This window comes from Staurois parvus, unplaced genomic scaffold, assembly GCF_062004578.1.
Source record: "Staurois parvus isolate SC_StPar_1 unplaced genomic scaffold, SC_StPar_1.0 ptg000131l, whole genome shotgun sequence".
NCBI classification, from domain to species: Eukaryota; Metazoa; Chordata; class Amphibia; order Anura; family Ranidae; genus Staurois; species Staurois parvus.
Window position 1 is genome coordinate 7,902,801 of NW_028317927.1, and position 26,290 is coordinate 7,929,090.

The window sequence follows — 26,290 nt, forward strand, 5'->3', positions numbered from 1 at the left end:
GGCAGGGGAAGGGGAGGCAGGATCATGAGACCAGTGGGGGGATGATCACTGCACTTTCCTTCCCTCCATTCCTGGCTGCTCAGTGTAATCTCACAGCCAGCACTCCTCTTCCCAGGCTCACCCCGCTGCCTCCCCCCCCAGCCCAGCTTGGCTCCCAAGGATGGTGATCATCCCCAGGTGTGCTTTCTCCTCAGCAAGAGGAGAATCCTGGGGATGTGAGGACCAGTGGAGCTCTGCCAGAATCTGCCTTATCTTCAGTGCTCAGGATCATCCTTCCCCCCAGAAGTGTAGCCCTGAGGATGAAGAAGGACCAGGAGCTGTTCCATACTGTCAAGGCTGTGGACCTGGGCATGGTGCGGAAGCTGCAGAGATCCAAGGTGAGCAAAGCCAGTGAGTACGCCCACTGATCTACTCACAGCTGAGCTACCTACCTACTGTGATGATGATGGGTTTAATGGGATCAGACAGTGGATAATGAGATTATACTGCGAAGGGGAATCAGGACAGGCTGGGGGCAGACTGACCGTTTGGGCACTGCCCAAGGGTCTGGGGCCAGTAGGGGGCCTCATTCCCAGTATCCTGCAGAACAATTTCTGCCACATGGCTCGGCTAATTCACCTCCCACGGCAGGGGATTACTCTGTGGGGGAGTAATTACACTGATGGGAGTACACTGGGGGCAATTTACATAGGGGAATAGACTGGGGGGAATTACACCGAGGGGGGATTTACATGGGGGGAGTACACTGTGGGAGATTTGGGGAGGGGAAAAGGATATATGCTGGGTGGACAATTTATGCTGGGATGACGAATTTAGGTTATGGCGACAGTATTTGTGCTAGGAGGGGGTTTTGGAGGGAAGATAATTTTTTCGAGGGGATATTGGGGGAAAGGAGGAGTTTTGTTGGGGGGGAGATATTTGGAGGGGAAGAGAATTTGTACTAGAAAGGGGAGTTTGGAGTAGTTGTGAGGCAGATTTATGTTGGGAGGTGAAAATGAGGAGTGGATTTTTGCTGGGAGGGATGAGTATTTAAATTAGTGCTGGATTTATTTTTTGGAGGGGAAGGAGTGGGAACTTTTGATGAAAGAGAGGAGAAGTATTGCTTGAGGGGAGCATTTTGTACTCTCCTGCCCCCTACACTGTGTTGCACAACACTCACTCCTGCACACTTTTTATTGTGTGCTCCCAACCTCTATCATGCATTACATACTCTTGACCCAGTCCTCTGCACTCCGACTTACAGACTCCTACACTATATACACTATGGATGCACTGATACTAGTATCACTATTGATGCCGATACTGAGTATTTTCATGAGTACTCGTACTCGTGAAAATACTGCCAATACTTGAAACCGATACTTTGTGGTGTGATTTGCATTAATGGATGCAAATTGCACTGCAAAGAATAGCTCCCGTGTGAATCCAGGCTTGTCACAACCCAAGTTGTCACTGTTAGGAGAGTCAAATCCCTGCCACTTTCTCTCCTCTCCTAACAGTGACACTCAAGTTTCCTGCTCCGCTCCTGTGTGAATTTGGGCTGTGACAAGTCTGGGTTTACACAGGAGCTATTCTTTGCAGTGCAATTTGCACCCATTAATGCAAATCACACCACAAGGTATCGGTTTCAAGTATTGGCAGTATTTTCACCTATTAACATCTATTGCATCTATTAACGCAAATTGCACCGCAAAGTATTGGTACTCGGTATCGGTGAGTACTTGACTGAAAGTATCGGTATTTGTACTTGCCAATAAAAAAACAGTATTGGTGCATCCCTAATATACACTGTATTGCTGTATTGTACATTACATAGTTTTCACTGCCTCAACAGTTGCAGGGTGCTGAGCAGTCCCTGACTATTTTAATGAAGTTCTTCTTTAACCACTTGCCTACAGGGCACTTATACCCCCTTCCTGCCCAGGCCAATTTCCAGCTTTCAGAGCTGTCGCACTTTGAATGACAATTGTGCGGTCATGCAAAACTGTACCCATATGACATTTTTATCCTTTTTTGAGACAGATAGAGCTTTCTTTTGGTGGTATTTAATCACCTCTGGGTTTTTTATTTTTTTGCTAAACAAACCAAAAACAACTGAAAATTAGGGAAAAAAAAGTTTTTTCTTAGGTTCTGTTATAAAGTTTTGTAAATAAGTGATTTTTCTCCTTCACTGATGTGCGCTAATGAGGCTGCAGTGATGGGCAATCATAGGCATCACTGATGGGCACTGAAAGGCAGCACTCATATATGGCACTAATAGGGGGCACTGACTGGCACTGATAGGTCGCACTGATAGGCAGCACTGAGTTGTGGCACTGATTGGCAGCACTGATAGGCGGCACTGACTGGCATTGAGAGGTGGTACTGACTGGCACTGATAGGTGGCACTGAAAGGTAGCTCAGATGGGTACTGATATGTGGCATTGATGTGCACTGGTAGGCACTGATATGTGGCATTGATGTGGCACTGATGGGCACTGGCAGGTGACATTGATGGGCACTGACAGGTGGCATTGATGGGCAATGACAGGTGGCACTGCTGGGCCTACACTGATCATCAGGGCACACTGATCATCAGTGCTCTTATGATCAGTGTACATGTCCCCTCTGAGGAATGCCAAATACCGGCTCTCCTCTTCTCACAAGCTGTCAGCATGACAGCTTGTGAGAAGAGAAATGCTGATAACCGGCATTTCATAATTTACATGCGATCAGCTGTGATTGGGCACAGCTGATCACATGACAGAACCGACGTCTTTGGCTCTTTCCGTTGATCGGTGATTCTCTGTGTCCCAGGGACACAGCGCACCACCGATCTCCACGCTGCACGCACGGTTAGAGAGGGAGGACGTCATTTGACGTCCTCCCTGAACAAGAGAACCGCCTTGCACCCCTCGTTTCCTTATATGGCAGGAGGGCGGCAGTTAAGGTAGGCTCAAATAAAGTGTTAGCTCTCTATTTTCAGTGTGAACAAAATTATACGTAATGGAACAGTCTTCTTTTTTGTATTGTGCTGAGGTTTATATGTGTCTGGGGGACTCTTGCTTGTGGAACAGCAATCAAAGCACATTATATAGATACAGGTAAGCCTGGGTTTTGTTTAACTATGCCCCATAAGCCCCTCCCTTCTGTAAATTAAATTTTGCCACACCCACTGTTTGCTGCAGCGCGCATAGGTGCCCAAGGTCTTTAACAATCCTTTAGTTTATATTACAAAATGCACCACTAAAGTGTGTGGATTGGGGGGGGACAGGGGGCCCCATGATCTCCTATTGCCCAGGGGCCCCATGAGTTGTCAGTCCGCCCTTGCTGCTATCTTAATATTTTGTAAATGGTTCTTGGGATAAAAATGTATTGTGCAAAATCTTTATACTGGACATGGATATATTTAAAACAGCACCTGCTAGGTAGATTGGGAAATTATATCTAAGTTGAGACCAAATGTCTTTACCAGGACATCACAAGGGATCAGTGTTGGACGCTAGGTTCACACCTGAGCTTTTTCTGCAGCGTTTTGCAGAAACACAGTACAGTCCGTTTAACATAATTTCCTATGGGACATGTTCAAACTTGTGTGTTTTCACCCTGTGCGTTTTTTGGAAAGGGTCAGGGACTTTTTTGAACTCAAAAAGTTGCTTTATTGTTTCTATAGACTTCAATGGAAACGCTGCAAAAAATCATGTATTGCGTTTTTGATGCGTTTTGCATTTTAAATCTACCTAGCAACAAGAAAAAGAAGAACAAAAACAAAAATGCAAAATGCAGCAAAAACGCAAGTACAAAAATGCATAACGCAATGCAGAAACGGCTCAAACGCAACCTGCATTAGTGTGAACCTAGCCTTAAGCAGGGCCCTCTAGCTCCCCCTGTATTCAATTGTATTGTAACTGTACTGTTTGCTTTCACATTGTAAAGCGCTGCACAAACTGTTGGTGCTATACAAATCCTGTATAATAATAATAATAATAATAATATTATAATAATAATAATAATAATCTCGGGCGGCACAGTGGCTTAGTGGTTAGCACGTCTGCCTTGCAGTAAATGGGTCATGGGTTTGATTCCCGACTATGACGCCTCCTGCATGGAGTTTGCATGTTCTGCCTGTGTGGGTTTCCTCCGGGTGCTCTGGTTTCCTCCCACACTCAAAGACATGCTGGTAGGTTAATTGGCTCCTGTCTAAATTGGCCCTAATATGTGTATGTATGAATGTGAGTTAGGGACCTTAGATTGTACACCCCTTGAGGGTTAGGGACTGATGTAAATGTACAATATATATATGTAAAGTGCTGCGTAAACTGACAGCGCTATATAAGTACCTGAAATAAATAATCTACTTTTATTGCTTATTGAAGCAGAACTTAACCATTGTAATCTTCTATCCACCAAGGATGGTGCCATGTTAGCCCTCAGTTAGATGCAGTTGCCATGGTGCTGGGCATGTAATCAGCTATGACACCAGCCATTTGAGGGCCAACTGTGACAGTTATCACCAGTCATGCCTTGGTTATGGCATACACTGCACATGGGCTAGCAGGCAAAAGTGCTTTGCACTCTCAGTCATTCATATGGAGCATGGGAATGAATGAGAATGCACTGAGCATGTACAGGTCCAGCCAGGGAAGATTTTAACATGTAGCTGTGCTTTCTAGTCAAAACGTCCTCACTGGATAGGGTATAGGTATGGATAAAACTTGTAGGGGGGCTGGGGGTGAGAGACTACAAGTCTATGGAGGCTACCCTACCAAAGTTAAAATTTTACTATAAAAAGTGTTTATGTTGCTCAAGTTAAAATCAATAGACGTGCACACAAGAAATTTTCGTTTCATTGGTTGCATTCGTTCATTGAAGAATTTTGTTTTGTTGTATTCGTTATGTTGAAATGATTCGTTTTCGGAATTTGTTCCGTATCTTCAGCATTCGTTTTGTATATTTGTTGGTCGGGGTGGATTCTAAAAATGTGGCAATTTTCTTCGAAAGATTGCTATATATTTGTTTTTGGCTTCGATATTTCGGATGGATTAGTTATTCATATATCTAAACTATTCAATATTTTTGGCTGCAACAGAATAAATAATGCAAATAATTTGGGACTTATTTTCCTTTTTTTATATATTTTGATTTATTATTCATTTTTATTTCATTTCTTTAATTTTTATCACAATTATAGCGCTGCACTTTATATTTATAAATAATATAAATACTGTAGCCCTGAATTTTTCAAACCTGAGAATTGCATTTGACTGTGGAACTGAACTGACTGACTGTGACAATTACAAATTCAATTTAAATCACAAATTTACTCGAATCAGAAATATCAAAACAAATTAAAAAAGTGACTTAATTTCCCCCTGGACGCGAACTACTATCGCATCATGTGACATCATCTGAATGAAACAAAATGAAGCAAATGCATTAGTTAATTTTGTTATAACTTTTGTCCATTTGTAGATTCGTATACATCAGAAACTCTGAAAATCTAATTTTCTTCCGAAAACCTATTCGTTACAAAACGAAATGCATACTGTATGTCTAAAAATCAACCTGTAAATTATTGTATCGCTCTTTTTCACACCATAGTATAAAGGAAAAGCATTTATTTTGCCCATAGTGATCAGTAAAATGTTTGTTTTTCTAACTTTAAAAATAGGATAGAATTTGGTTGGTGTAGGTAAAATACTGTATAGTTTTTTTATAGTTTCTCTCTTTTGCTTATGATTAGTTTAGTAAATGCCTGCACAAGCATAAAAATATTCTGATGTCCAGTTGCAATATAGCTTCTTCAACAGCCAAAGAGTTAAGCCTTCTCTAGACATTCCAAGAGAGAAAATATGTTTTAATACTTTAAATAGAGGTCCTATGCAACTCCTACTTTTGTAGTTGAAATAGCTTAAGGCTGACTAATTCCTAAAGAGCAGAGAGGCCTCTTCCCTTAGGATGTCTGTTACCTTAGAAGTCTTTTTGTACAGCTCAAGCTGGCTGATTACGTTTGCTCCTTATTTCTACAGCTGGCTCCATTTTCCACACATTTGTAACATTTTCCCTTTTGTTTGTTTGCCTTCTGCTATGAAAGGGACTGCTGGACTTACACAAATACCGCATTGCCCAGTCTTTTTCATAAAGTGTTTCTGTGTGCTGTTTAGAAGAGCTGAGTGTGGGCTGCCGGAAATGTATTTCTGACAGGCCTGACCTGCTATGGACATGAAATGAAGTGTCCACGAAATATGGGTACGGGCTCTCTGACCGTTTGTATACAAGGTTTAAGACTTATAAAGCAATGCAGTGAGCAATATTCATGTACAGTTTTCCATAACAACATCATTCACTGTTCATTTCGCTGTGTGTGAAAATTCACTAACATATAGCAATTAATAATTTTGATTAGTTCATATGGTTTACTACATTTTGCACCTTGCTGCTTGCACATTGTGCTCTTTAATTATTAAACCCATCTCTTCAGTAATTCTAAGTAAATCTATAATCTAACTGGACAGCATTTTTTTTAATGAAGCGTTATGTATCCTAAAGAATTAACATGTTGTTGTTTTTTTAATTTTTTATGATTATTTTTAAAATTCTATTTTCACTTTTTTCATCCTTTGTTGCACCTCTCAGCCTCTTCCTGTCTATATGCATTTGCTCCAGGATTAGCTTCCAGTCATTGGTCAGAGCAGGTTCCCTGACAGTGATAATTGAAGACCATTCCTATGTTACAAAGAGAGTAAGTGAACGCTAAAAGTCCAATAAGCTGCTGAAACACCAAAAGGTACCAAATAACCTCCAAAGCATCAATATAAAGTAGGGTGCAGTGCTAAAACTCTAAATAACCACATATGTAAAGGTTCCATATGTCAAACACATAAATAAAACATATAAATATATAAATAAAGTGACTCGTGACAAAGTGCAAAATATGTCATTCAAAATTGAGGTGACTCAGTGGTATCATAAAAATCTGTCACAGTATAGTGACCAATAGTGGCCAATAGTGTTTTATAGTGCAAAAAATTGTCCAAGTATAGGTGCATGGAAGATCTGATAATCTTCATTTATTGGTGTTCTATCCAGTTTTATGGTGATGTGACCAATGGTATAAAGACTGCGCACTCACCAGATGCGCAATCAATAAGCGCATTTAGAGACAATGCTCTCAGTAGATGAACTGGAGGCCCCTTTAAGGATGAATATGGTCTGGTCAGGTATTCCCCTTCACTGCTCACTCCGCTGTCAATAATGCCTCTATCACTCTTCTCCTGTAGCTCCTGTAGCTTATTGATTGCGCATCTGGTGAGTGCTCAGTCTTTATACCATTGGTCACATCACCATAATACTGGATAGAACACCAATAACTGAAGATTATCAGATCTTCCATGTACCTATACTTGGACAATTTTTAGCACTATAAAGCACTATTGGTCACTATACAGTGGCAGATTTTTATGATACCACTGAGTCACCTCAATTTTGAATGACATATTTTGCACTTTGTCACGAGTCACTTTATTTATATATTGATATGTTTTATTTATGTGTTTGACATATGGAACCTTTACATATGTGGTTATTTAGAGTTTTAGCGCTGCACCCTACTTTATATTCCTATGTTACGTTTACTGGTGGAGCCAGCAGTAGGGTGCCCAAATTAGGGAAGCAGTCCATAAAGGGTTAACAGTTATTGTATTTAAAGGAATGCAGGTTAAAGAATAACAAGATTGCTTGCAGAGCACAGAAGCTAGCATTAGTAGTAATACTTATGGCGTCAGGTGTAGAAAACTGGAAGGCACATGTACAGGAACACTTGCAGCAACGGTCGCAGTATCACATGCAGTAACAGGCTAACACTTACCACTCTTCACAGGCACAGGACTTTTCCCGGTGGGGTGCTATCACAGCACTTAATGGCATAGGAGTGATGAGGCAATGTAGCTAGGGTTGCTGGTACCTGGTAATTGCAGCCCTTTATCACATATATGTAGCACTATATCCCCAGGCACAGTAGGTCACAGTACAAACAAGGTCTACATTATCAGGATAGCATCTACTGGAGGGCTGACTGACTGGTAGGATGGCTGACATAGGTAGTCTGCCACTTGAGCAGGTTGTTGTAGTGGTTCTTGATACCAGTGGCTATGTGGCTCTTGCAGCGGTATCTCCTACTCTGACCCTCCTCACACTTGAACCTCTCACTATCACTAATTCTTCCGCCCCTGTCAAACAGGATTCCTCTCCCTACACTGTCCACTTGCAAATGTGCGTAAATCCCAACAGGGTCCCCTATTTAAAAGGGGCGCTCAACCAAGATGGCCTCAGAAGGTCACCAGGGATCACAGCACCCAAATGGATAGCTACTCCCCCTGTAACGGTTATGGAGGCTTCAGAGGAACAATATTCCTCGGAGTCTCCCCTCCATCTGCATAGTGGCAAGGAGCCACCTGCTGGATGGGGTGAGAACTGTATCTGCCTTCAAATATGTCCGCACCACTGCTTGTATTCTCCATTAGGGGAGTATATGACAAGGTGACAATGCAGAAGCAGAAAAAGGAGACTGTTCTTACCCTATAACAGCAAGTGGCTGAACAAATATCTTCATAGTAAGATGGGGTGATGGGTGGGGTGAGAACTTTATCTGCCTTCAAATGTGTCTGCACCACTGCTTGTATTCTCCATTAGGGGAGTATATGATAGGGTGACAATGAAGAAGCACAAAAAGGACTCATCCTATAACAGCAAGTGGCTGAACAAATCTTCAAGGCAAGAGTAGCAGGCATTATTTTAATGATAGCTGCATATTTTTTAAATTAGGTTAACATGTTAAAGCCTTTATGAGATTTTAAAAATTGTGTTCAGATCTGTTTTAAAACTGAACTCCAAGCAAAATGTATTTAACTGAAATGATCAGAAACAATAATGTAAACTTTGAGTGCACCAAATAGCTTTGCAACCCAGGTATTACTTTTTAAAAGTAGCAGTAACATTATCACTGGGCTGCATGTAGCCTTTGCAGAGAGCAGAGATGTGGCTGGTTCCTCCTGCTAAAGGCTGCTGACAGAGAACTACAGAGGGATGGATACCAGACCAGATAGACCCATCTCCCTGCATGAGTTGAAAAAGAATCAATGACTTTTATGGTCCTTATTTTAGGAAACACCTAAACAGAGGCCAAGTGCAGGAGTTATTTCATGCTTGATTACAGCACAGATCTGGAAGAAATACACATAGGAGACCAAGACTGAAGTTAAAATGCATGTGCCTCTTGAATTTTGACAAAATATTTGTTTAACCTCTTCCCAAACGCCCTATAGCAGATATACTGCTACAGGGTGGCATGGGTGTGCAAAATCAGGTATGTATACGTGATTTTGAATTTCTGGGTAGCGCCCTACCCACACCACTATTCTCTGCTATGACTGTCAATCACTGGGTCCTGCCCGGTGATTACTCACCATCGCCTGGTGATTGCAGAGCATCTACGATGGGGAGGAGAACTGTTTGTAAACAAAACAGTTCTCCTCCCTGTCAGCTCCTGCACACTGCATTGGATGGCTGTGCAGAGCACAGCCAACACAAGCAGTGTGCTTACAGTGAAGCACATGGACACAGCTTACAGTGAAACAGCACACAGCAAACAGTTAACTCTTTGATCGCCCCTCATGTTAACCCCTTCCTGCCCAGTTCCATTAGTACAATGTCAGTGGTTTTTTTAGCACTGATCACTCTATTGGTGTCACTCTTTATGTCAGTTGCACCAAGTCAGTTCCCCCCAGTGTCAGAATGCCCACCACAGTCCTGCTATAATTTGCTGATCACTGCCATTACTAGTATAAATTTTAAAAAATAAAAAAATTCCAGGATCTATACCGCCATTTGTAAACGCTATAACTTTCATGTAAACCAATTAATTTACATGCATTGGGATTTTTATTAGCAAAGACATGTCGCAGAATACATTTTGGCCTAAATTTATGACAAAATTTGATTTTTAAAATCTTTTTACTGGACATGTTTAATAGCAAAAAGTCAAAAATATTGTTTTATTCTCAAAATTGTCAGTCTTTTTTTTATAGTGCAAAAAATAAAAAACACAGAGGTGATCAAATACCACCAAAAGAAAGCTCAATTCACAGGAAAAAAAGTACGTAAATTAATTTGGGTGCAGCATTGCATGACCGCCCAATTGTCAGTTTAAGTAACGCAGCGCCATAACACAAAAAATGGCCTGGTCAGGAAGGGGGGTAAATCCTCAGGAGGAAAAGTGGTTAACATAGAGTTACATTTTATTGTATCACAACTAGAGCAATCTGTTATGGAGAGAGTACAGTTGTGTCTTCAATGGAATTTTTATATTTTTGTTTGATCCTCCCACAGTTTCCAGCTCAACACAAATCACTGGGAGGTTATGCAAGCTGGGTCAATCAGGCTGTAGGCTGTATTGCATTGTGAAGTTTTTCCATTATAACATGTTTCAGGCACTGATCAATGGGGGGAGGATTTATGGGAAGGCAGGAAACCTCAGTAGTGTAATGATTACATTTCAATGTTAAGGATCAGGCAGATAACACTTAAACAGGGGCGGACTGACAACTCATGGGGCCCCCGGGCAACAGGGGATCATGGGGCCCCTGTGTCCTAGCCCACACTCAAACCACACCCAAAAAGCCTATGAAAGGTACCAGGGACATCTCATGGGGCCCCCTACTGACCCCGGGCCCTTGGGCAGTGCTCAAGTTCCCAAATGGTCAGTCTGCCCCTGCACATAAAGCTGCAATAGTCAATATAATATGATGCAAATTGTAATAATAGTCATATGATTGTGTGAATCACAGGAGTGGTTGAACAGAATTTGCAACAGGCAAAAATCCATGTAATATTACATATACCATTACATAATGATGGAAGTAAACCTGAGCTAAGGGAAATACAGAGAGCTCCATTTTAGTTTTATGGTTGTCAAATTGACCCTCAGGCTTTAATACTGCACTGACCTAGAACAGCTACATCAGAACTTCCTATCTGCATACAAAGATTAGATGGTGTACGGCTATGCATGAGCACTGTGGCTGCCTAATCAATGATCATTCTACAAGCATGGGACATGGGACAGACTTCCATTTTGGTGCCCATGGAGTATGGGGTAGCATTTCAGGCACAGAATGTCCAAGGAGAATAAATAGTGACCAGCTAGGAAAATTCATTCTGGACTGTCAACTTTCTCTTGCTCAGGTTCACCCAGGGAGTATTAGCCAAGGAGGATATTACAAACATGTAAACACTCCTCAATCTGGAAGAAATGAGGGCTGTAGGCATGTTTAATTCTTCACTGGTATAACCACAAGAAACTGAAATCTGATCAGTTGCTTAGTTGACCTGCATTATTGTTTTTTGTGCTGCCTTATTAAATAGATAAAAAAAAAAACAACTTTAACATCATAGGTCAAAAATGTTACTAAATCTTAAAACATTAGAGAACATGCTGATAAAGTATATTTTACACAAAAAAATAAACTAGCCTTTCTCAACCTTTTAACATGGAAGAATCTTTGAAATAACTTTGTGGTCTCAGGTAGAAATGCACATGAGGAAAAAATGTGTTTTGTTTCAAATGTATTCGTTAGGTCAATCATTACGTTTCATCATACTTGTTGTTAGAATGATATGCGTTTGAAATACATATTGTGTATTCAGATTAGTTTTGTATATTCGTTGTTCCAAATTGATTCATATTTTTCAGAAGTTATTTTGGAAGATTTGGATTTATTCATAATATCACTATGTTATTTCTGCGACTTGCTTGCAACTTCAATACAATTTGCTTGCAATTTTAATGGGACTTCGATGCCACTTGCTTGCAATTATGACGCAACTTGTTTGCCACTTTGATGTTTTGCTTGACTTTGGTCATAACAACACAGATTGTGACAATATTATTGAAGTTACAAAACCCTCCAAAGTCACAAATGAATGAAACAAATTAATACAAATTAATTTGTTGTTTTTCGTTATAATTTATTTTGGATTTGTTAATTCAGAGATTCGGATGTACAAATTTTGATCCATAACAAAATAAATAGCACATGTCTAGTCTCAGGGAACCTCAGCTAATTACTATATATACAGCTCAAGGTACATTAATACGGTAGTCACTGAGAAGAACGCTCCTTACATTGGGAGTCATTGGAAAGAATGCCCCCCTTACAGCTAAAAACATCAGGCATCATTCATGTCAGTGATTACACAGTTGTCAGATGTTGCCCATTGCTTAAGGAACCCTGATCAGGTCCGCCTGAAAAACTGGCAAGTGCACCTGATAGTCCGTGCGAAAGGTGCCATATATACAAAATGCCTTTATAAGACCATAATAGTCACTAATCAGATGACTACACATAAAAACAGGTACATGTAAACCAGAGTTAACAAGTCCCAGCACATTTCTAAATTCATCACACTGAACTAAACTTAGTTTTCAACTTTGCCGAGGGATGGAGGTGTTGTAAAATAAACTATGATAATCTGTGCAGGTGGGAACAGGACATATACAGAGCTAACATCACTGCTACTTTCTTATACATAGAAAACATCTACAGATTGAAAAAATATCAACAATGGGAAACTAGTTCTCCATCTAAAAATGTAAAGCCGATGAGGCAGCAAAAAGCAAGTTACCCAAACAATGTGGTTGAAAACTAAATACTGTAGGCTCTGGTATCTGATTTTTTTTTATTGTTCGAAACCCCTTTTTGGAAGGGGAAAGGAATATGAGGACACATGTTGGACCAATATAATTGACATGCTTTGATGATTGGGTGGGCACAGGGTGGGCACTACGGCATTTCGTAGCTTACATACATCGGTGAGTACATGGTCGTTGACAGACATGTCGTCTGTCAACGACCATGTACTCACCGATGTATGTAAGCTACGAAATGCCGTTTGTGATGTTGTTTAAATGTTAGTCTTCATATACTTGTTTTTTTCTACAGAAACTATGTAACTATGTTACCAGAGTTATTTGTTTAGGCATACTACAGCCAACACGTTAGCCTTTCATGCTGTGGTATTCCATGGATCAGTTCCAATTTCAGTAAGCTAAGCTCTTTCTGATCTCAGTGAAGTCACGTATGCTCTTTCTGTCACAGCCTTCCTTCTTGTCAGTGTGCTATAACAGCTGCATTGTTCATTTGCACACTAGTGGTACTGACAGTATGTTCTGCACTGTTATCCTTAGTAGAGTAGAGGGGATAGGGCCGGCTGCCAGATAGCTGGTTAACTTCCACACTGCTTCCTCTGTGCTTTGTCTAGTGTTCAACCCACTGTCCCAAGTGGTCACTGAAATACTATGTGGGGCCGCTAGTTTCGTTACTTTCGTGCCTTATAAAGCAAGTATTAACTGGTTTAATTAATGAACCCAATTAACAAAGCTTCTACTTGTGCAGGGCTCTGAGTTAACTATATGATATATATTATTTTAAAAGCTTAAAGCAAGCAAGTGTACAAACTGGTCAAGTGACTTCCATGTAAACCCCCAGGTCCTGTTTACATGACCTGTAGTAGTATAGGAATTTCAAGAAAGATTATTTCACGGAATTCTGTGTTGCAGCTCAGGGCTGAAAGAGAAAATTAGCTGATAAAAAGGAATGAACAGCCTCTATGTGAACACAGTGCACATATGTATTACATTGTATGTTTACAGAATGAAACAGAGAGGCCACTTCAGTTGTAACTTGAAAGCTTTGCTGAGTGATCTTTGCTGCAGGCAAACTAGAACAGGAACACATATTACGGCCGAGGCTCCTATTTTATGCACAACTATCAAATCTACCATAAACAATAATTAAAACAGTAGACACCACTCGCCATTAAACATGTACTGTATATGCATGTGTTTATGCATGAACACATATACACACTTCTATTAACACTGTATTTCATTGCATGGCTAACAATAGTTGGGTCATTTAAGTTGGGGAAGCTTTTATGGACTCTAAGACAAGTACAATCTTCTGATTTATGTAGCTCTTGAAGTTCCTGTACTTCCCCCAACCAGTTAGATATTGATAGTAACGCTAACAGCATGCCTTAGCATTTTTTCTAAAAGCTTCCAAGTGGTGAGTGGTGAACACAAGGAGCCATTTCAAGTACAAAACCACTGCTCAGCCAGGTCGAATAAGTTAAGCACTGGAACTACAGAGGTACTGTTAGGCAGGAGATCACTCTGCCTGACAGTGCCAGGCTAGAACTTGTGCTGGGTGCTGGAATGTTGAATGTTTTAGCTACAGCCACACTATGCCACTCTGCTAGCTCATGGCCCTGGAAAGGGTGTGGGCACACCATCCAATATCAGCCCTGGTTCTGTGATTTGAGGAGAACCCCCACACCAAATTTAAAAAAAGAATTGTTGGGGGTCCCCCCCAAAATCCATACCAGACCCTTATCCGAGCATGTAGCCCGGCAGTTCAGGAAAGGGGGGGACGAGCGAGCAACCACCCCTCCTGAACCATACCAGGCCACATGCCCTCAACATGGGGGAGTGCTTTGGGGCAGGGGGGCTCCCCCCCCAAGCACCTTGTCCCCATGTTAATGGGGACAAGGGCCTCTTCCCCACAACCAAGGCTGGTGGTTGTGGGGGTCTTATCCCACCCCCCCCATGTGAAGGAGTATGGGGTACATGGTACTGCTACTCATTCACAAAATAAAACGTGTAGCGTAAAAAATGACAGTAGACAGTCTTTGACAAGTCCTTTATTAAAAACAAAAAATTTAAAAATGGCACCCAAAGTAGATCCAATGTCAATCACAATGTCCACTGCGTTCTCCAACCCAAAAAAAGAAAAGAAAAAATGCTCCGCTCTCTACACTGGCTCCTGTCAACTGACAGCTGCTCCAGGATCACAATTCTTAATTTCTGTGATGCTGCCACAAGGGGGCGGTCAGGTGCAGTCTCACTTGTGCAGACCCGAACAGGGACAAAAAATAGGCCAGTATTTTGGAGTGAGCAGCCCCAAGCCCTGGGATCCTTTTCTCGGAGCCCGGTGGCGGAACCTCAAGGTCCGGTTGCCGGAGCGACCTTTGCAACCCTAATAGTTCCACCACTAGTGTCAGTAGGTTTTTATTTTTATTTCATTTTTTACAATTTTTTATTTTATTATTTTTTTACAATATTTTACAGAAAGAAAGAAAAAGAGAAGTATAGAAAGAAAGAAAAAGAGAAAGAAAAAGAGAAAGAAGAAGGGGGGGAAGAAAGAAAGAGAGAGAAAGAAAGAAAGAAAGAAAGAAAGAAAGAAAGAAAGAAAGAAAGAAAGAAAGAAAGAAAGAGAAAGAAAGAAAGAAAAAAGGAAGGAGGGAAGAAATAAGGGTGTAAATAAGGACGGAGGGAAAGAAAGAAGGAGGGAAAGCAGGAGTGAGAGAAGGAAGGAGGGAAAGAAGGAAGGAGGGAAAGAAAGAAGGGAGGAAAGAAGGAAGGAGGGAAAGAAAGAGGAAAGGAGGGAAAGAAGAAAGCGAGGAAAGAAGGAAGCTGAGAAAGCATGAGGGAATGAAGAAAGGCGAGATAGAAGGAAAGAGGGAGAAGGTAGGATGGAAAGAAGGAATGAGAGAAAGAAGGAGGGAAAAAAGAAAGGAGGGAAAGATGGAAGGAGGGAAAAAAAGAAGGAGGGAAAGCAGGAGTGAGAAAAGAAAGGAGGGAAGGAGTGAAAGAAGGAAGGAAGGTAACAAAGGAGGGAAAGTAAAAAGGACGGAAAAAAGAACGAGGGAAATAAAGAAGGAGATAAAGAAGGGAGGAAAGAAGGAAGGAGGGAAAGAAAGAAGAAGAGAAAAAAGGAAGGAAATGAGGAAAAGAAGGAAGGAGGGAAAGGAGGAAGGAGAGAGAAAAAGGAGGGAAAGAAGAAAGGAGGTAAAGAAGGAGGGAAAGAAAGAAGGAAGGAGGGAAAGAAGGAAGGAAGGAAAGAAGGAAGGAGAGAAAGAAGGAGGGAGGGAAAGCAGAAGGAAAGAAAGAGGGAAATAATTAAGTAGGGAAAGAAGGAAGGAGGGAGAGAATGTAGGAGGGAAAGAAGGAAGGAGATAAATAAAGAAGGAGGGAAAGAAGGAAGGAAGGAAAGAAGGAAAGAGGGAAACAAAGAGGGAAGGATGGAAGGAGGGAAAGAAAGAAGGAAGTAAAGAAGGAAGGAGGGAAAGAAAGAAAAAGGGAAATAAGGCAAGAGGGAAAGCAGGAGTGAGAGAAGGAAAGAAGGCAACAAAAAAGGAGGGAAAGAAGGAAGGAGGGAAAGAAAGAAGGAGGGAAAGAAAGAAGGCAGGAAAGAAGGAAGGAGGGAAATAAAGAGAGAAATAAAGAAGGAAGGAGGGAAAGAAAGAAGTAATGAGGGAAAGAAAGAATGATGGAGGGAAGGAGGGAAATCAGGAAGAAGAGAAAGAAAGAGGGAAAGAAGGAAGGAGGGAAAGAAGGAAGCAGGCAAAGAAGGAGGGAAAGAAAGAGTGAAAGAAGGAAGGAGGAAAGGGGGAAAAGAAGGAAGAAGGAGGGAAAGATGGAAGGAAAGAAAGAAGGAGGGAGAGAAGGAAGGAGGGAAAGCAGGAGGGAATGAATAAAAGAGGGAAAAAGGGAAAGAAAGAAGGAAGGGGAGAAAGAAGGATGGAGTAAAAGAAAGAAGAAAGGACAGAAGGAAGGAGGGAAAAAGGAAGGAGGGAAAAATAGGGAAGGAGAGAAAAGGTAGGTGGGAAACAAGGAAGGAGGGAAAGAAGGAAAGAGGGAAATAAGGAAGGAGAGAAAGAAAGGAGGGAAAGAAGAAAGGAGGGACAGAAGGAAGGAGGGAAAGATGGAAGAAGGAAAATAAAGAAGGAGGGAAAGAGGGAAGGAGGGAAAGAAAGAAGGAAGGAACACAGGAGAGGTAAAAGGGAGGTGGGAAACAAAGAAGGAGGGAAAGAAAGGAGGGAATCAATGAAGGAGGGAAAGAAGGAAGAAGGGAAAGAAGGAAGGATGGAATGAAAGAAGGAGGGAAGGAGGGCAGGAGGGAAATAGGGAAAGAAGGAAGGATGGAAAGCAGGAAGGAGAGAAAAAAAAGAGGGAAAGAAGATAGGAGGGAAAGAAAGAGCGAAAGAAGGAAGGAGGGAAAGAAGGAAGTTGGGTAGGAAGGAAGGAAAGATGGAGGGAAAGCAGGAGGGAAAAGGAAGGATGTAAAGAATGAAGGAGGGAGAGAAGGTAAGAGAAAAAGAAGGAAGGAGGGAAAGAAGGAAGGAGGGAAATAAGAAAGGAGAAAAATAAGAAAGGAGAGAAAGAAAGAAGGAAGGAGAAAAAGAAGGAATGAAGGAAAGAATGAGGGAAAGCAGGAAGGAATGAAGGAAAGAGAGATAGAAGGAAGGAGGGAAAGAGGGAAGGATGTAAAGAATGAAAGAGGGAGAGAAGGTAAGAGAGAAAGAAGGAAGGAAGGAAGGAGGGAAATAAGAAAGGAGAGAAGGAAAGAAGGAGGGAAAGAAGGAAGGAGGGAAAATAGGAAGGAAGAAAAGGAGGAAGGAAGGAAAGGAGGAAGGAGAGAAAGAAGGGAGAGAAGGTAGGAGGGAAAGAAGGAAGGAGAGAACGAAAGAAGGAAGGAGGGAAAGATGGAAGGAGGGAAAGATGGAAGGAGGAAAAGAAGGAAGTAGGGAATGAAAGAAGGAAGGAATGAGGGAAGGAGGGAAAGAAGAAAGGAGGGAAAGGAGGAAGGAGAGAAAGAAAGAGGGAAAGAAGAAAGGAGGGAAAGAAGGAAGCAGGGAGAAAGGAGGGAAAGAAAGAGCAAAAGAAGGAAGGAGGGAAAGATGGAAGCAGGGAAAAAATGAAGGAGGGAAAGAAAGAGGGAAAGAAGGAAGGAAGGAAAGCGGCAGGGAATGAAGGAAGGAGAGATAGAAGGAAGGATGGAAAAAAGGAAAGATGGAGAGAAGGTAAGAAAGAAAGAAAGAAGGAGCAAAAGAAGAAGAAGGGAAATAAGAAAGGAGAGAAAGAAAGAAGGAGGGAAAGAAGGAAGGAAGGAGGGAAAGATGGAAGGAGGGAATGAAATAGGGAAAGAAGGAAGTAGGGAAGGGGAAAGGAGAGAAAGAAGGAAGGAAGGAAGGAAGGAAGGAAGGAAGGAAGGAAGGAAGGGAAGGGAAGGGAAGGGAAGGGAAGGGAAGGGAAGGAGGGAGGGAAATAAGGAAGGAGGGAAAGCAGGAGGGAATTAAGGAAGGAGAGATAGAAGGAAGGAGGGAAAGAAGGAAGGAGGTAGAGAAGGTAGGAGGGAAAGAAGGAAGGAGAGAAAGAAAGAAGGAGGGAAAGAAGGAAAGAGGGAAAGCAGGAGTGAGAGAAGGAAGGAGGGAAAGAAGGAAGGAGAGAAAGATGGAGGGAGGTAAAGAAAGAGGGAAAGAAGGAAGGAGGGAAAGAAAGAGGGAAAGAAGGAAGGAGGGAAAGAAAGAGGGAAAGAAGGAAGGAGGGAAAGAAAGAAGGAGGGAAAGAAGGAAGGAAGGAAGGAGAGAAAGCAGGAATGACAGAAGGAAGAAGGGAAAGAAGGAGGGAAAGTGAGAAGGAGGGCATGAAATAGGGAAATAAGGAAGTAAGGAAGGGGAAAGGAGAGAAAGAAGGAAGGAAGGAAAGCAAGAGGGAATTAAGGAAGGGGAGATAGAAGGAAGGAGGGAAAGAAGGAAGGAGGTAGAGAAGGTAGGAGGGAAAGAAGGAAGGAGGTAGAGAAGGTAGGAGGGAAAGAAGGAAGGAGAGAAAGAAAGAAGGAGGGAAAGAAGGAAAGAGGGAAAGCAGGAGTGAGAGAAGGAAGGAGGGAAAGAAGGAAGGAGAGAAAGATGGAGGGAGGTAAAGAAAGAGGGAAAGAAGGAAGGAGGGAAAGAAAGAGGGAAAGAAGGAAGGAGGGAAAGAAAGAGGGAAAGAAGGAAGGAGGGAAAGAAAGAAGGAGGGAAAGAAGGAAGGAAGGAAGGAAGGAGAGAAAGCAGGAATGACAGAAGGAAGAAGGGAAAGAAGGAGGGAAAGTGAGAAGGAGGGCATGAAATAGGGAAATAAGGAAGTAAGGAAGGGGAAAGGAGAGAAAGAAGGAAGGAAGGAAAGCAAGAGGGAATTAAGGAAGGGGAGATAGAAGGAAGGAGGGAAAGAAGGAAGGAGGTAGAGAAGGTAGGAGGGAAAGAAGGAAGGAGGTAGAGAAGGTAGGAGGGAAAGAAGGAAGGAGAGAAAGAAGGAAGGAGGGAAAAAAGGAAGGAGGGAAAGCAGGAGCGAGAGAAGGAAGGAAGGAAGGAGGGAAACAAAGAATGTGTGAAAGAAAGAATGGAGAGAGAGAGCAAGAAAGAAAGAAAGAGAGAAAGAAAGAAGAAAGGGAGAGAGAAAACACAAGGCTGGTGGGGAGTGTGGGCGGAGCAGACACAGGAGGAGAGGGCGGGAGGAGGAGGGGTAGAACCAGCTTTCTCTCTCCTCTCCTGTCTGTGGTGGGAGGGGAACTGTCAGCACTGGGAACTGTCTATCCTGACACTTCCCCGGCAGCAGCTGCAGGGGGGGGGGGCATAGGTGCAGTGCTGCAGAAGATGAGGGGGGTGGCCATGGGGGCAGCATAAAGGAGCCCATGGCATGCAGGAGATAGATAGGAGGGACAGCCAGGCGGCACATAGAGGAACCAAGAAATGCACAGTCCGGTTCCTCTATGTGCCGCCCGGCCGCCCCTCCTATCCAGATGGCCCTGACCCACCGGGCAAGTGCCCGGTGAGCCCTTACAACCTGCCGAACGCCCTTACCATTACTCGACCCGAACATATAGCTCTTCACTATTTATCAGCTGTTATAGAGTTCTGTAATAGCAGTCCAGAAATTACTTTATCTGTGTGGCATGCACCTCCAGCACTGTTTGGATCCTTCTAAGTTTTGCATAAGAGCACAGCAGAGGGGTTACCCATTTTTTGGTGACAGTGGAACACTGCTTAAAACTTTTTGTTATCTACTATTTGTGAGCATATAGCACCCTCAGTAAATCCTATTAACATTAGATTAGGCCTAATTTAGTATATTTTGAAGTGTTGTGTAGCGAGGTAAAGTGATCCCTGGCAGGATAGATGTTATTTTAATTACATTTTCCACTTTAATAAATCAGAATCAGGACCACTTTGTTACACTTCATCCTAATTCATTGTACCTTAAATTTGGAAGATGAGATCCACTGACCTAACACTTAATTATTCTGTTTGTATTAATATTGCCATCCTGGATGGGTGTTCCTCCAGCAACTGGGAACATCCCTTCCTGTACATGAAGGCACTTGATGTATGTGCAATTAGATATACATAGAAAAACATGCTGTTCTTGTATGTCAATACCATTCCTGTGTATGGTTGTATGGGTATCATATTCATAAATTTAAACTCCTGCTTTAGTCAAAGTTTTTTTTGAAGTGTGGAAGTGTTAGAACCTCTATCAGGTATTAATAGTTGGGCATATCTTCATTGGGGACATTCTGACAGTTGCCATTAAACATTGCCATCACTTTAAAAATTCCCCTCTATTTCTCTTCTGAAAAGGTGAACTCCAACCATACCTTTAGTCTTGCACATTTGTATAGGCTTATCTCCTATACTGATGAGGCTTAGTCTGATGTCTCTGCACACTGTGAGCTTCTCCCAGTGTGCATTGGAAGCCTCAGCAAGTCACATAGAGCCCACCCCTTTTTCCCTGATTGGGGATGTCTAGCGTCATTTATCCATTTCCTACCCAGCTTTGTTCCCTTCTAAAATTAATGTGTGCTAAGACACTGAATAGGCAGCAAGGAAGATATTTCGCACGACCACATCTGCCAATGCATGTAATCAGTGTATGAATGTTTCTATTTTGCTCAGCACAGACCAAAAAAACACAGTCTATAGATTTGGTTTCTGTATCTAAAGTGGGGGTCCTCAAACTTTTTAAACAGGGGGCCAGTTAAGGGACATTCACAGTGTTGGGGGGCCGGACTATAGTTTGAAAAAAATATGAACAAATTCCTATGCACACCGCATATAACTTATTTGTAGTGCAAAAAGACAGGAAAAAACAATACAATATTTAAAATGCACTGTACACTGTAACGCACTGGACATCGCAATGCACTGTACTCTGTAATGCACTGGACACCGCACTGCACTGTACACTGTAACGCACTGGACATCGCAATGCACTGTACACTGTAACGCTCTGGACACCACAATGCACTGTACTCTGTAACGCACTGGACACCGCACTGCACTGTACACTGTAATGCACTGTACTCTGTAATGCACTGGACACCGCACTGCACTGTACACTGTAACGCACTGGATACCACAATGCATTGTACACTAACGCACTGGACACCGCAATGCACTGTACTCTGTAATGCACTGGACACCGCACTGCACTGTACACTGTAACACACTGGACACCGCAATGCATTGTACACTGTAACGCACTGGATACCACAATGCATTGTACACTAACGCACTGGACACCGCAATGCACTGTACTCTGTAACGCACTTAACATCGCAATGCATTGTAAAATGTAACGCACTGGACATCACCATGCACTGCACACTGTAACGCACTGGACAACACACTGCAATGTACTCGGTAACGCACTGTACAACACAATGCACTGTACTCTGTAATGCACTGGACACCACACTGCACTGTAAAGCACTGGACACTGCAATGCACTGTAACGCACTGGATACCGCAATGCATTGTACACTAACACACTGGACACCGCCATGCACTGTACTCTGTAATGCACTTAACACCGCAATGCATTGTAAACTGTAATGCACTGGACACCACCATGCACTGCACACTGTAACGCACTGGACAACACAATGCACTGTACTCTGTAACGCACTGGACACCGCAATGCATTGTACACTGTAATGCATCAGACACCACAATGCACTGTACACTAACACACTGGACACCACAATGCACTGTACTCTGTAACGCACTCAACATCGCAATGCATTGTAAACTTTAATGCACTGGACACCACAATGCACTGCACACTGTAACGCACTGGACAACACAATGCACTGTACTCTGTAACGCACTGGACACCGCAATGCATTGTACACTGCAATGCACTGGATACTGCAATGCACTGTAATGAACTGGACAACACAATGCACTGTACTCTGTAATTCACTGGACACCGCACTGTACACTGTAACACACTGGACACTGCAATGCACTGCACACTGTAACGCACTGGACAACACAATGCACTGTACTCTGTAATGAACTGGACACCGCAATGCACCTTCTGCAGTAGATGGGTATACCTGGACCCCACTGGTTTGCTGCCAGTTTTTTGCTGATGATACTGGTGGACATTTTCTGGTGTTGAAGGGAATGGGGTATGCATGATGTTTCTTTCATCTGCTGCATGAAATTTCCTTGGCCGACCACTGCATTTATGGTCCTCCACATTGACTGTTTCTTTGTGCTTCTTCAAAAAATTCTGAACAGCACATCTTGAAAACCCAGTCTATTTGGTAATATTTGCCTGGGAGAGACCTTGCTGATGCAGTATAACTACCTTGTGACTTGTTGCTTTGCTCAGTCTTGCCATGGTATATGACCTGTCACAATAAACTGTCTTCCACAACCTCACGTCATTAGCAGAGTTTGACTGTTCCTCACCCTCCTACACATCTGTTTCTGTTTCGGTTATTGATTGTGTTTCAAGCAGCATATGAATTGATGATTATTAGCACTTGTAAAATTGGTTAATCATACAACTGACTCTAAGGGGTAGATCTACTAAAACTGGCGCACTCAGAATCTGTGCATGGTAGTCAATCAGCTTCAAACTTCAGTTTGTTCAATTAAGCTTTTGCAATGAAATCTGGAAACTGATTGGTTTCTATGCATAGCTGCACCAGATTTTGCACGCTCCAGTATTAGTAAATAACCCTCTAAGTGTAAGAATTGATAGGTAGTCACAACAAATATTGATTTGATTTAGATTCTTTTATAAAAATAAACTATTTAAATATATATATATTTAAAGCATTCTTCACACCTGCGTAAGGCTTGGTTCACATCTATGCAGGTTGTGTTTGATGTGTTTTTCCTGCTTGTTTTGCAGTGTGTTTTGTTGAATTTTGCCTTTTGTTTTTTTATTGCAGTTGAATGGCAGTTCTCTTCATGCAGTGCGACTTTGATGTGACTTTGATGCAACTTTGATGTGACTTTACACTCTCTGGCACTCAAGTAGCACCAAAGTAGCGTCAAAGTTGCATCAAAGTAGTGCAGGAACCTTTATGTTACCAAAGTTTTAGGTTTAAGGGCTAGGGTTAGGGTTAGAGTTTGCATTAGCAATAGGGTTGGCAGTAATCATTAGGGTTAGGGCTAACAATATTTGTTTGGGTTAGTGTTTAAACTCTAACAATTACTGCTAACGCTATTGGTAACCCTAACGTTTAACCGTAACCCTAGCCATTAACCCTAACCCTTAAGCTTAATCCTAATATGTAACTTTGGTCACATACAGTTGTGGCCAAAATTATTCAACCCCCAATGCTGTAAAGGGGTTTAGGGACTATAGTGTACATTTGGAATTGTATTCAGAATCAAATCCTACAAGGACGTTGTAACTACCCAAATGCAACTAAAATGACATCAATTGTTTATGTAATACAGTAGTAAATGGTTCTTATGTGGTTTCTTCATTGCCACAATTATTCAACCCCTTAAAGACTACCACTCTGAAGAACAGAGGTTCATACAGGTGCTTTCCATCAGGTATTGAAAACACCTGTGGATGTCACCGAGCAGCAATCAAGCATAATAAGCACCAATTAGGCAGCTTTAAAATGACTGTGATACTCAGCTCCTTCTAGACATTTACTGGTGTGGTTACAAACATGGTGAAGGCAAGAGAATGGTCCAGGAAGACAAGAGAAGAGGTGATTTCTCTTCACAGGAAGGGCAATGGCTATAAGAAGATTGCAAAGATGTTAAACATACCAAGAGACACCTTAGGAAGCATCATTCGCAAATTCAAGGCAAAGGGCACTGTTGAAACGCTACCTGGTCGTGGCAGAAAGAAGATGCTGACTTCGACTGCTGTGCGCTACCTGAAGCGTAGAGTGGAGAGAAGTCCCCGTGTGACTGCTGAGGAACTGAGAAAAGATTTGTCAGATGTGGGTACAGAAGTTTCAGCCCAGACAATAAGACGCACACTGCGTAATGAAGGCCTCCGTGCCAGAACTCCCAGGCGTACCCCCTTGCTGTCTCCAAAGAATAAGAAGAGTCGACTGCAGTATGCCAAAAGCCATGTGGACAAACCACAAAAGTTGTGGGATAGTGTTCTGTGGACTGATGAAACAAAATTAGAACTGTTTGGGCCCATGGATCAACGCTATGTTTGGAGGAGGAAGAACAAGGCCTATGATGAAAAGAACACCTTGCCTACTGTGAAGCATGGTGGAGGGTCAATCATGCTTTGGGGCTGTTTTGCTTCTGCAGGTACAGGGAAGCTTCAGCGTGTGCAAGGTACCATGAATTCTCTTCAGTACCAGGAGATATTGGATGGAAACGTGATGCAGTCCGTCACACACCTGAGGCTTGGGAGACGTTGGACCTTTCAACAGGACAATGATCCCAAGCATACCTCCAAGTCCACTAGAGCATGGTTGCAGAGGAAAGGCTGGAACATTTTGGAGTGGCCATCGCAGTCACCAGACTTAAATCCGATTGAGAACCTCTGGTGGGACTTAAAGAAAGCAGTTGCAGTGCGCAAGCCTAAGAATGTGACTGAACTGGAGGCCTTTGCCCATGAAGAATGGGCGAAGATACCCGTAGATCGCTGCAAGACACTTGTGTCAAGCTATGCTTCACGTTTAAAAGCTGTTATAACTGTAAAAGGATGCTGTACTAAGTACTAAGATTGAATGTCACTTGGGGGTTGAATAAAACTGATAATGCTGTGAGCACAGAAAAGACATTTGTGGTTATTTCATTATAACTGTTATGTTATATTTGTCTGACCTACAAGTGCCTCTTTAATGTAAATGTAAGCAAGATGACTGAATGATCAAAAGCAATGTCAAACTGGCCAAAACACTCAATTTCAGTGGGGGTTGAATAATTTTGGCCACAACTGTAAAGGTTCCTGCACTACTTTGTTGTGACTTTGATGCTACTTGAGTGCCAGAGAGTGTAAAGTTGCAGCAAAGTCACAGTACATAAACAGAACTGTCAAACTTTTCTATTTCTAAAACAAAAAAAGAAATGCAAAACGTGGCAAAAATGCAACCCTTGCATTTTTGGTGCAGCTCCACTGAAGACTTACATGCAAAAAGCAATCTGCTGCGGGAAAAAAGGCCCTGACCCTTTCCAAAAAACGCACTAGCTCAAAACACTTAGATGTGAACTAGATCCATAGGAAATCATGTTAAATAGACTGTAGTGCATTTCTGCAAACTGGAAAACACACTGAAATCCACATAAGTGTGAACCTAGGGTAAAACATTTGCACAGAAATATATATATATATATATATATATATATATATATATATATATATATATATATATATAATCTCTGTAATTAACCAGTTGTAATAGGCTGGTTTTACTGTTTTCAGGCTCACTATAGTACAGTTTTGTGTATACTGTGTATGTATTAAGGCTGTATGTGTCTCTATATAATTTCTGGATGCTGAATATCTCACAATGCTTCTTTTCTCAGGGAGATAAGTAGCTCCAAAAAAGATGAAAGTAAATAATTGCAGAATGTCTATGAGAATGTCTTACATACACTTGCTATCTACTATCCAGGGGATGCCTGAAGGAATCTCAGAAAAAGCAGGTGTCACTGTTAAATGTAAATGAATCTATGTATGGTGCTCCAATTTCAGTAAAAAGGGAGAATATATAAAATAAATATTTATGTAAGGGGCAACTTTTCAGTTAAGTTCCAAAGCTTGAAATCCAGTATTAATTCTAGCCATAATACATATCTTATTTTAAAAAAAGGTGATGTAAGGCAGATGCTTGAATAATCACACCTGTATTTAGCATTTATCAACCAATTTATTTTATTGTACAGGTATGAGTATATGAACTATTTAAATGTTCATAAATGTTATAATTTTAAACATATGCAGGCTTTTGAAGTGTACTTTGTGCCCAATCGACAGATTTCAATAGTTGATACTTGATAACGAGTATATGTTAAACAGGCATATAGTTTCTGTATGATTTAATATTAATTATTTTATGTTTTACAGGCTTCAAAAAAGAACCAATGAAGCAATGAAGTTAACTGATGAGCCAAGGGGGCACCATCCTATTAAATTTTATTGCCTTTG

General features: G+C 41.9%; 1 long non-coding RNA gene across 1 annotated transcript; it reads left to right on the plus strand.

Annotated features, from left to right (window-relative positions):
• On the plus strand, positions 1-26,290 carry LOC149466362 (uncharacterized). Its single transcript, XR_016312087.1, has 2 exons — positions 1-377; positions 26,210-26,290. It is a non-coding gene; the product is annotated as an uncharacterized LOC149466362 (long non-coding RNA).